The sequence below is a fragment of the Limulus polyphemus genome, unplaced genomic scaffold (genome assembly GCF_000517525.1).
Source record: "Limulus polyphemus unplaced genomic scaffold, Limulus_polyphemus-2.1.2 Scaffold42, whole genome shotgun sequence".
Lineage (NCBI taxonomy): Eukaryota > Metazoa > Arthropoda > Merostomata > Xiphosura > Limulidae > Limulus > Limulus polyphemus.
In genome coordinates, this window is record NW_013665652.1 from 1,275,389 (window position 1) to 1,288,464 (window position 13,076).

At 33.0% G+C, this 13,076-nt stretch overlaps 1 protein-coding gene and 1 long non-coding RNA gene across 2 annotated transcripts in view; one reads left to right on the forward strand and one right to left on the reverse strand.

Annotated features, from left to right (window-relative positions):
* Positions 1-202: 202 nt before the first annotated feature.
* Positions 203-3,773, reverse strand: LOC106462071. The gene is made up of 3 exons (XR_001290965.2): positions 3,727-3,773; positions 3,386-3,418; positions 203-380 (listed from the first exon to the last, which is right to left on the reverse strand). It is a non-coding gene; the product is annotated as an uncharacterized LOC106462071 (long non-coding RNA).
* An 8,991-nt stretch (positions 3,774-12,764) lies between these two features.
* The window catches only part of LOC106462043 (sucrase-isomaltase, intestinal-like), a 37,189-nt gene continuing 36,877 nt past the window's right edge, over positions 12,765-13,076 (forward strand). The window contains exon 1 of the mRNA XM_022389316.1: positions 12,765-12,876. The gene's annotated coding sequence lies outside the window, so the exon portion shown is untranslated. The remainder of the gene's footprint in view (positions 12,877-13,076) is intronic.

Consider the following 13,076-nt stretch of genomic DNA (forward strand, 5'->3'; position numbering starts at 1 on the left):
TATCTAAGGCCTTCAAAAAGTTGACGACTCTACATGTTTCGACGTTACAACGTCATCCTCAGGATGTCTAATTCTTTTTAATTGAATTAATCTTGTTGTTTTGACAAACTCCGCTGTTACAATGACATATTTTGCAAATCTATTTTGTTAAAAAATCAACAGTTCTTTATTAGAGAATATTATAATAAAACTCATGCCAAAGTTAATCATAGAAAGATATCTTTATTTAATAAAAAGTTTTGTTTACATATTTAATAATAGTATTAGTACGACAAATATAATTCAAAGAAATGGCTTTTGAAATAAACTGGTATTTGATATTTTCAAATTTACAACAGTTCATTGTTTCCAAGCAGCATATTTTGTTTGTTTATGCAGTCCTGAAATTAAAAAAAAAATGCAAAGAAATAATAACACAGTACAGATACGGCAATTTATTGAAACAATCAGATTCTTTTTAATCAGATTTTTAATGGTTGAGTTTAGTCAGAAACAATTCTAATTTAAATAAACATTCAAACTTTTTGGACGCTGACAAAGTAAAAATCAGAAAAGAAAACTGCTGTAAAGTTACTATGTATTATTATGTATTATTAGTATTATTATATATTATTAGTATTATTATGCATTATTAGTATTATTATGCATTATTAGTATTATTATATATTATTATTATTATTATGCATTATTAGTATTATTAGTATTATTATGTATTATTAGTATTATTATGTATTATTAGTATTATTATGTATTATTAGTATTATTATTATTACTATATATATTATATGTTATTATGGTCTGAATTTTTAGTTATTCCCACAAAGTGGAATAAGACTAATAAAATTGTAATGTTTTTATTATTTTTATACTTCAGAAGTAAAAACGTATGGTAACAAATACGTTTATTTTCTTCTTAGTTATCTATTTCTGAATTTCTCAAAATTGCGGTTTGATGTAGGAGACTAACTGGTAGTTTGTATAAAATTAATATTAAAATAAAGTGTTGAAATGGTGTTATATTTCATTTTTTGGTAGCGTTTTCTTAGCCTAAATAGTGTCCTTTAGCCAACAACCTTTATAGTACTCGAGAATAAAAATTACTCATCTTAAATGAAAACGAAACAGAAACACATAGTGACATATCGTATAACTTGTATCAAAGTAGAATATTTCCTTCTAATGTAAATGATTAGTTATAGAACATAAACATAATGTTTTTTCAATAATATAACTTTCTTAACGTTCTTAAAGATTTCATGGAAGTTACATAAAATGTCGCAGATTTTTAAAAGCATTGGAAATTCTTTGTAAAGAAAACTGTCAAAAATTATTACAATAATAATTTTTTTTTTTACAGTTTACTTGAATTATACCATGCACGCATGCTTGGACATTCATGAAGTTAAGCTTGAGTTATTAGGAGTATCGTATCGTGAAGCCGGGATAAAATTGTATCAGTACATCGTCCGATACGATTTATGTTTCAGCACGAAATTTGGTAAACTTTCAGTAAACATTATAAGTGTTTTGTACAGAAAAAATTAATGATTCAGTAAGGGAAGATGAGTATTGAGTTCTACACGTTGTCTTCATTCCTTTTATCAAAAACATTACATGCAAAGTAACAAAACAAATTAACAGTAACAAAATATATAGACAGATATTAACTTTTTTTAATTTCATTTCTCTTGCTAGCTGCCATTTAGTTGATTAAGCCTGAGAATTTAAAAAAAAATAATCACTGTAAAGTGTGAAGTACTTAAATAAGACAATTCTAGTAATGTAGATAATAAATTACAGACAAGACTGTCAAACTTTGTAACAAACCGTTGGTAAAACTTCTGTATCTAGATACGTATCGTATTGACTACTATGATGAGATACGCATCCCTAGTTTTTAAGATAGCATTTATGGTTTCATGACGTTGTATGTATAACTGAGTACAGTAGCATTTGGTCGGTGGGGGCTAGCCCTATCTAAGTCAACACCACCCACCGCCAACTCTTGTGCTACTCTTTTACTAATGAATAGTGGAACTAACCGTTACATTATAACGCTCCCTTGGCTTAAAGAGCGAGCGAGTTCGGTGACGTGGATTCGAACTCTCGATCCGCTGATTGCGAGTCGAGCGTCCTAACCACCAAGGCATGCCAAGCCTGGGGAAGAAGGCCTATATTGTATAACATTAATGTAACTTGAAGATTAATTTAGATTTTTCATCCTTAAAATAATAGTATGTATGGATCTATATATATCTTAGATTTAATTATGCTTGTCATAAAAAGTTGTGACTATTAATGGGGCAAGAATGCTAACGTCAGGAAACACGTGTTTATATATGTGATAGCAGAAATTATGTGTGCGCTCCTCGTCACACTGGAAACCGCCTGTGTTTCCTTACTTTAAAGCCGAATTTTCAATGATTTTAACCTCCATTATTTCATTGTTTTCATGTTTCTTTAGGAGCAACCATCTTCCGACAACTGGATGCAGACAAGATTGGTTGTTCTGGGGAAATGGGATGTTATGGCTGGAATGTTTACGCTCTAAGTTAGTTTCACACGTGAAGCTTGCGAATAGTATGAAAGACAGTGTATCTCCGTCCCACCAGTGGCACAGCGGTATATCTGCTGACTTACAACGCCAGAAACCGGGTTTCGATACCCGTGGTAGGCAGAGCACAGATAGCCCATTGTGTAGCTTTGTGCATAACTACAAATAAACAAACCGTCTCACCAAACATGCTCGCCCTTTCAGCAGTGGGGGCGTTATAATTTGACGGTCAAGCCCACTATTCGTTGGTAAATAAGCAGCCCAAGAGTTGGCGGTGGGTGGTATTTTACTGCTAAATTAGGGACAGCTAGCACAGATAGCCCTCGTGCAGCTTTGCGCGAAATTCAAACCAAACTAAACTCTTACTAGGATTCATTTTAACATCTAATTATGGACTACTAACTAAAAGGCAGATAACTACTCAGCAGCACCCGCTGCTACAAGGGATTTTTTCGACTCTTTGAACCAAATAATGTTGAGATTGTCACTTCTATAACATGTTTACTTCTAAAAATGTGGAGCGTGTTCCATGACATCGCGTCTCGAATTCTAGATCTTTTGATACATATGCCAACACGTTAACCACTAGGCTAAGCCCGTTTATTTGCAGCATAGAAATGGTTAATTACTTTATGAGAGACAGAAAAAATAGCTTATCAGTTTTAGTGGAATTAACATCGATCAGTTGACTTTTACTTCTCCCTTCAAATACAAAAGTCAACTTTCAGTTTATTTAAACAGCAGTTTTATAAACTAGTGAGGTTTTGTTTGATTTTTAATTTTCGAGTTAAAACTTATTTTACTTTAAAATATTATCTTGCTCGTACTTACCGTAACTATTTGATAATCACTCTCCTTATGGTTCTAAAGATTGAAAATAAGACCACATTTAGATAAAACAAGACAATGTTGTTTACACTAACATTGCACGAAACACTGTTACACACAACATTTTTAGTTTGATCTGTACGTCTAGTCTAGTAAGAGACTCCACATATGTGCTTAGGTTCATTAGGTTAAGTTATTTTCTTTTACAACCAATTATTTTCTCGAAACTTATTATGTGTTAAATTAATAACATATAAATTAAATATATAATTACATCATAAAGTTTAATTGACTCTATATATTTCACTTTAGAACTTCTTTAAAAAAAAAAGACTGATACTTACATAACCGATATGGGAACAGTCAAATACCTGAAAAGCAAGTAAATACAAAACGTTCAGAACACAGTTCATGTACTTTTTTGATGCGCTTCTAATATCTGTTTGTTTTTATGTTACAGTAGTATTAGTGGAATAGAATATATAGATATAATAAATTAACGAAAGTCTTCAAATTTAATTAGAAATCTTGTTTCATTAATGAACAAAATGCTACGCCTTGTTTTGATAAATAATGAAACTGAGTAAACAAACGATAATGACAGGAAGGGAGGTCAGCTTAATTTGATCTTCAATGCTGTTCGAAGTTTAGCAACCTTTGAATTAAGGAACCTACCACAGTTTTTCTTTTGACATAATTTTAAATTTTTTGTATTAATTTCGCTGATTTCTAGTTACTTTTATGATCAAAATTCTTAATGCATAGAAATATAGTATTAATTGTTTGACCATTTGCAAAATCTTTTTGTGTGTATTTCGCAGTCTTGTTAAGCAACCTCAATCAATCAAACACCAATGTATCCATCTACTACTTTTTCATATTATCTACATTAGAAGTTCTCTCCTTGTACTTATTGCATTTGATGATGCCAGGTTAACCTGGTGAAACTTTGTAACCATAAATATTTTGTTTTGAACATCCGATAATAAACAAGTTTTAAGTTTCATATAACAGGAGCCCTCCAGTGGCACAGCAGTATGTCTGCAGACTTACAACTCTAGAAACCGGGTTTCGATAGCCGTGGTGGGCAGAGCACAGATAGCCCATAAACAAGTTTTAAGTTTCATATAACAGGGGCCCTCCAGTGGAACAGCGGTATGTCTGCAGATTTACAACGCTAGAAACCGGGTTTTGATACCCGTGGTGGCCAGAGCACAGATAGCCCATTCTGTAGGATTGTGCTTAATTACAAACAAACAATCTGTATAAATAAGATTCGTATGTACTTAGTTTCGTATTTTATTAAACGGACAGATTAAAAATACTCTTTTGGCACAAAATACTAAATCTATTTCTAAATAGTCCCCAAACAGCTTATCATATCTGTACGATAAACCAGAAGAAAGATTTGTTTTACATATATATCTTACAAAACTATATTTGTTAAAGTAATCCCAGGATATTTCAAATATTGCAGCGCAGAAACTAGTTTCAAGAAGATGATTTATACTGGAATATAACAAAAATAATGTTAAATAGTGACGAACGAACTGCAATCTGAGATGAATGCAATGCCTTTTCAAACCAAACACGTGGGTGCATTAGATATAAGTTACAGCAGTACTACACTAGCATCTTTCAAGGCAACAACCTGAGTTATGTGTTTCGAAAGTGTTATCATCTAGCAAAGATGACAAAAAAAACCCAAACAGATCCATCCCGTAGAAATTCTAATTTTCCTCTAACTATCTCAATCTTTCCAACAGACATAGCTTTTTTTTAATTCTTACATATATATAGCCCCCCCCCCAGTGGTACAGCGGTATGTCTGCGGATTTACAACGTTAGAATCCGGGTTTCGATACCCGTGGTGATAGCCCATTGTAAAGCTTTGTGCTGAATTACAAACAAACAAACAAATACTTACATATATATATATATATATATATATACAGGATATAACTGCTGTTGAATTTTCTTATTACTACATGGTGTCAAATACAGTAGTACTTGATACATAATATGAATAATAGCAATTTGAGTGTAAATAGCTTCGATATATGTGCAGGGCGAGAGCACCAGCGAACTCTATAGTTGAAGACCTATCATTATTAAAACCAAGACAAATTTAGCATTATTCAAAAGGCTGTTGCAGTATTATCAAATATCGAAGGTATGCATGCTTTGACACGTTCCATTTACTGTGCAAAATAAATAATTGTGTTGTATGTTTGAAACAAGACATTAGACAATAGAGTAACTTTTTTTCTACTACCACACTTTGATAATTTTTTTCTCATATTTTCCCCTCCTTCCTTAGTGAAAGGCTTTAAGAAAATAACAAAACTTTGATAAGAAAAGGAGAAAAGCATTTTAGAAATGGGACCAATTTTGGAACATAAAACATTTGGACAATGTTAACTTGTTTATGTTGAAATTAAAACTATCCGCCAACTACACAACGTATTTCTACAAGGATCCTATATAATTTTTCACGTGCAAGTCCAATAAAATTTGTACGTGTTCAGTGTCATACGTTCGAGAATGTGATCACACAATCCTAGCACGAACAATTTTTTAAGGTATACTTAAAAATAAATAAAATAGAAATTCTCTCTGTCGTAGAAACAAATGAAGGTGTGTTATAAAATGTTATCTGTGTTATACAATGTTATCTGCGAAAGCTACAATCATTCCTATTTTTAGTTTTATAATCTTTCGTATTAAGATAGTCTGTTTTTATCTTTACTTGATAAATATCTAAGTTTTCCGAAACAACAACCACCAATGAGTTAGGATTAAAACTGGAATCGTGACACTATCATCGTCCAACAACATTTGTTATTATATAGAATTAGAGTAGTCTGAGTTAAATAACTATTAAATTTCTAGCAAGTTATATATTACAGAACCATCAAACTTCAATCGTGAAAAAGACTAAAATAGTCCATACGTATTCAGATGCAAGTATAATACATAAATATTTTAAATGTTATAAATGTATAATAATTATTTTAAATGCTATGTTTTAACTATTTCGTATAAATATACACCTTTACGGCAAGATGAGGGACTAATTTCTTATTTGATATTATGGTTTCAAAATTCGAAACGATAGAAAAAAATATTTATGATCCTTAGGATTATCTATCCCCCCGATGGGATAGAGGTAAGTCTCCAGACTCAAAACGCTAAAATCCGGGGTTTGATTTCCAGCGGTAGATAGAGAAGATAGCCCAGTAATCCAAACAAATATATACATCCGCGACAAACGTATTACAGCAGATGATCAACAAATACTTGGCAAATACGAAAATGGTCTTTGAGTAATAAAACCTAATTTTAACTATAACGCCACTAATGTAATTGACAAGAAACGGTCACAGAGTCTGTTTCTTGTATTAATATTTGGTTGTACCTTCTCTGACCATTGACGACTGTTTGACAACCCTGTGACATAGGGTGCACGAGGGACTGAATGTAAGCAGTTTCAGGGTACTTCTTAGTTTCTTCTCTTGCACCTTGTTACCCATTACCTTCCAGCATTTTCGATAGGGTTGAGATCTGGGATGTTGCCTGGCCAGCATAATGTCTTGAACCTCTCCCTTCGAAGATAGTTCTTCAACTGAAGTAATGAAATATAACCTAAGATGTGTTTTCAATACACGTAGAGTGAAATTTCCTATTTATTTCACGTCTACTGCATTGCTTGCAACCTTTTTAGCCCTATAGCATGGAGCATAGTTATTCTGTAAGGTGTACTGGTCAGCTCCATTTATTGTAGAATAAACAAGAAAGTTACAATTATTTATTTATATTTCTAAGATTTTGCCTAAAGTTACAAAAGGTATATTTTAGCATAGTAGCTCCTAACTCTGAAGCGATATATTACAGAGAAGGCAATTAGTCAATCCCTGGGCTATTCCTGTCTTATTAAATAATGGGATTTCACCGTCACTCTTATAATTCACCGACGGCTTCAAGTGTGGAGTTCTTTTTGCCCCAACATATCACGAAGCATGAATCCTCGGATTCACAGTCCTGACACTCTAATAACTAGTTAAATTTCAATAGATAAATTTTGAAAATAAAATTCAGTTTATGGCGAAATTCACCAATCATCAAACCGAATATGATCGACTAGAAGATGAAATAAAGTGAAATAACATTATAATAGTATTTTTTGTCAAATTTGACGACTAGAATTTTTGAAAGATGAGCAAAGGAGGATATTAACTTTCAAAATTTCAAATAATAGTGGTAGCAAGAACAACAGAGAAAAAACTTTACTTTCAAATATCGGTATTTCATTATAGTTCAGTCATAGACACAATAGTGCACACTTCCTATTTCTATCAGTGTAAGAAAATGTGAACCTGGCTATCAGACGGATGGTTCCAGTTAAGATTTTTTCTTTTTGATATTAGTCACAGCGGATGGTTAAACAATTAAATTTGAGTACTGTTCATACTTTGGTATGTATTAGTTCGAATAAGTAGCTACAATTAATGCAAACGTTTCAAGAAATGTATTAATCACAATATGAATCTCTGTGATATCATGGCAATCGAACGTGGTACAGAAAGAGGAACTATATCTAGGCATTTGAAATTGTTTGCAGTGAACACACGAATTAACACTGTAGGTACTAATTTAGTATTAAATTGAATATTTTTCACTGAAGTTCATAAGACAGGCATACATATCAGCGAGTTTGTCTATCATAAAATACACCTTTAAAATTTGTGAATACAAACAAGTTATTCAATGGAATAACTGTTGACGCTCAGGATAAACTCTTCAGTAAAGCAGTTAATATGATACACAACTCACAATGACCTTCTGCAGTACACTTTAGGAATGCTTTAATATCGAAATATTACGATTTTGCTTCTTGCCAGGTCCGCTTTAAAAATTAGAAAAGTTAGATGTTTTAGTGTAATTTCACCTTCATTTTGAGAATGGTTACACTGAAAACGTATTCAACTAGCAATCTTAGGGTCGCGAGCTCAAATCCCAGTCCCACCAAACATACTCACCCTTTCAGACGTGGGGGTGTTATAATGTGCTGTCAATCCCATTATTCGTTGGTAAAAGAGAAGCTCAAGAGTCAGCGGTGGATAGTGATGACTAACTGCCTTCCCTCTAGTCTTTCACTGCTAAATTAGGGACGGCTACCACAGATAGCCCTCGTTTATGTTTGCTTGTTTGTTTGAAATTAAACACAAAGCTACGCAAAAGACTATGATATCACTCACCCAGTATAATTACCAGTCTTACATATGTATAAATGCTTGAACAGCAGAAGTATAGCTACTTTTTATCCAACATGCCACTTGGAGAGCTGCGATTAGCCTGATAACACTTTTCTGGCTGAGTGGGCCGTCTTAGCGATATAGGTCGAATACACAATAGTCATGACATAGCATTCGTGCTTTATATTCTATAAGTGCTTTTCTTTCAACGATTGTGACACAAGATAGCAAATATTTCGAGTACCTCTAGGTACCTCCAGGCTCTAGCTTGGATTAAGGCTGGTTGCTCATGGAACTCTGATATTACTAAAACGAATCCAACATTTCTTTGTATATGATAATTGTAAATTGGATGAAAATTATTTGGCCTACTTCATTTGCATTTAAAATAGTTACCAATCCTCCCTAGTTATCTGCACAATCGTGTAGTTGATTAAACATGTTCTATGATGTCCATTTCGGCGTTGATATTTCACTAACTTTCTTTAAATTGTAAGGTACTCAACAGATTTTAGTTGCTAATAACTACATGATTTCATAGGTTAAACTGGAAAGTCATAAACGTACTTCACGTTACATATCCATCTTTTTAAACAAACAAATAAATTGGTAAAATATCTTAGAAACATGTAATATCAGATTTTTTTTTAATAGCTAAACAAACATGGAGAAATTTTATTTTGTAAATAGTAATACCTTTGTTTAACAACAGTGCGCAAGTATAGCCGTGAATAATAGAAAGTAAAAAAGACTATGCTATTTTTTTTATATTACTACTACTGTACATTTTTATAATAGCCCTGCAGTGTAGTTTCCATTACAAAAAGCACTGTCGTAAGGTGGTCATGTCCAAAGCATATTGCACTTTCCTTCAGACATTTTCCAGTACCCGTTTCAACAATACGATCACAGAAAAGTCTATACTTGCTACATCCGACCACTTGACCAGTATGATCTTGTATCGAATAACACGAATACATTTTCCATCTGCTTGAAGTATGGGACGTTTCAACCGGAGATATGACTAGAATTGGAAGTCTTATCTTAGTGAACCCATATCCAGTTGGCCTCGTTTCCATATAAAGTCGGTATTTCTATGCGGTATATAGGGTCCATAACATTGATTCGATAATAAGCAGAGCTCACTTTGACCTTTGTGTCCTCTCTACTGGTCTATAACTTGCCTTTGGTGCAGTATCCAATGGTGATCATAAATCTCTTTGAAAAATTTTCGTGACATGTCCGTGTACAATTTTTGTATTTGTGTTTCTCATTGACCGGTAGAAAATGGAACGAGACTTGTTACAGCTATTAAGGTGCTCATATGTTTTGTCGAATGCAACCATGTACTACCATTTTTCTCCAATTTTTTAGAGATACTCTTCCTTTCCCGAATATGAAACAGCTTGTCTACATTTGATTTGTTTTGCTTTTGCAGTTGGCATTCCGTTTTGGTTCTGTTGCTTACTGTTGCCTGGTGCACGTCGAAAGCTTTTGCCATTGTCCTTAGTTTTCATGAATTCTCACTTGTTACTCGACGCCACAGTTTGCTTATCATGGCTGGGGTATGACGTGTTTGAATGGTATTGGTGTTCCAAGTTGATCTAATTTTTTCCAATGTCTTTGAAAATAAGAACAAGACACGTCCCAATTTTTAAGTAAACAAATGTATAAATTTAATAGTAGTTCACCAACAGACTAATATACTGAAGATACGCAAGTTTTATTGGTTTAACCTTTATTTTATCTTCCATGACTCACTTTCAGTTTATAAGTTAAGATTAGATTTTTAGAAACAGCCTTTTAAACATAATAAGTTTTTAGATTGAAGCTTAGAGATTTTAAATATAATTATAATCGTTCTAATTATTTTGAGTGCTTTTGATTTGGCTTCATTGGAAGTTTGCTACACGGGGGCTATCTGTGCTAGCGTCTCTAATTTCGCAATGAAAGACTAGAGGGAAGGCAGCTAGTCATCATCAACCACCGCCAACTCTTTTACCAATAAATAGTGGGATTGACCGTTTTAAAGCCCTCACGGCTGAAAGGATGAACATGTTTGGTGGGAGGGGGATTCAAACTCGCGACCCAGAGATTGCGAGTCTAGCGCCCTAATCACCTGGCCATGCCAGGCCGAGTGCTTTTGAACTAGTTTGTTTGTTACTAAGTACAGAGCTATACAATGGGCCATCAGTTTTGTACCTATCGAAGGTATTGAAATCCAATGTCAAGTTATATGTATGGACCAAATTCTTTAAAGTAGGTGTCTGTGACTTGTTGGCGATAGATTTCAACAACATACAAGCAACAACACAGTCCACTTGTTTTAAAATGATATGTTAAAACAAGGCAAACATGTGTGCAAATGTTCGGTACACTGTTGGTTATCACAGTTGTATCCAGAGCTTTACATAATTGTCTTTGACAAGACAAATTATTCTTCTCTACTACAATTGCAGATTGTATTACAATAAAATATGTAATAATGTCACTGTAAAAATCCTCACTATACGCTCTTTATGGCTAAACTCCACAATCACGCAGTCTAGCTCTATCTCTCGAACTAAATGTTCGACGCGTATTTATACCCCGACGGAGGTCTAAAACGTTCCACATGCTACCCGATATTAGTTTGCAACAATACTCAATTAAATCAACGAGAAAAACTCAGAAGGTTCTAGTAACATGACGCAATAACATAACAATCGCCAATTCATAACAACGTATGATTCGTAAACAGTTACGTAAACACACTTACGGTAAAATATCGTTTCTAAAACAACTAAATCTAAGATTCGCGCCATATAAATCCTAACACTCGCATTAAATTTCAATTGAAACAGTCGCGTATATCTAACATGCTATAAGCCCTCAGGCTTGCCGCAGAGCTACAAGGAGGCTTTTAAAATGGAATGAATTTTCTAATATTATAAAATATTTAAACCATTCTAAGAAAAATTATTTGAAATTTTCTAGATATACCAATACAATGATGTAAAAAAACAACAAAAAAAACGGCTCACTACAAATATCAGGTGATTATAGTGATAGCACCAGATGCAATTGTTCTCATGACCGAGATCTGGTTGTTCCCTGGGGTAAAGTATTCTCCATTAACAGTTGATTTTGAAGATATGGTGTTATCCCCATCAGTATACTTTGTACTTCGAATGATTATATCGTATGACAAGATAAATAATAAGTTCATAGGTAAACTTTAGGTGAGACTTAAGATTTCAAAATTATTATATTTTTGAATTGCTTTACCATAACAAAACGTTCAAGAGTTTAGTGTTTCTAGTATCAAAACTATTTTGCTTTTAGTTGTTGAGGCCTTCGGGAGAAGACCCAAGTTTTTGTTTTAGTAAATCAACAACGTAGTAAGTATAATTATTAAAGCTAACTAAATGAACTCCAAAACTGATAATTATTTTACATTTGAAAGTTATTAACATCTTTATAGGTATCAAAACTAGTAACATCTTTATAGGTATAAAATGGGATCAAACATTATCTAGGCTGATTATTTTTTATTCACGTCTCCCCATCTCAATTTATTACGTATTTTAAAGTTGAGCAAAAGTAACACTTAAAATCTGTACCTCAGGTTACTGCCCAGGAGACTTTACGTCTGAATTGCTAATTTTACACGACTCTGTTATAAAGTCCGTAACAAAGAATATATGACGATTAGGGAAAAAAGAATTGCTGTTGGTCTCACCTAGCTGATGAGTTTTAGTATCATATGAAACGTATTCTGATCCGTAACCTATGGCAGGCAACAAGGTAACTTAAAAAAAAATCAACTTAATGGTTTTCTTGACTACTTCTTACATAAAAAAAAATCCAAAATACAAGCACATATTCAGAACAAAATATAATTTCGAACCAAATATCAACATTGTAGAAAGAAAAAAATCTTTGGTATTTTCCTTACCACAATGTGCATCACTTATTCTTTTCTTATTTTCTTGATAGATAAAATGAAGAAATTTTCACAATGTAAACTCAGTGCATGAGAGCTGAACGAATGTTAGAGTTATCAGTCTAATTTTGTGATAGTCTGAATTTGACGTTACCTGATTAAACTGGTAACAGTGTACCTGCTGTTGATAGACCTAAAATGTTACGAAACGGCTCAAATGACACAAGCAAACAGATAAGCAGTTTTTCTAGGCTAATAGACACTTATACAGTGTCTGTGTTACAATAGAATATTCCCAGATACAGAGCACTGGGGTGAGTATGTATTAGGCTTCACGATGTTGTTTAATCTTTCCTTAATAATGTATTTATTCTGCTTTCTAATCTTTCTAGAACTACTGCCTTATGTTTGCCCATCATGAAATGTTTTACGCACTTGTATAACTACATAAATATAACTTGTTTTGTTTCATAATAATGCTTTAAAGTTGCTAAATATATTAAGATCCAAATTT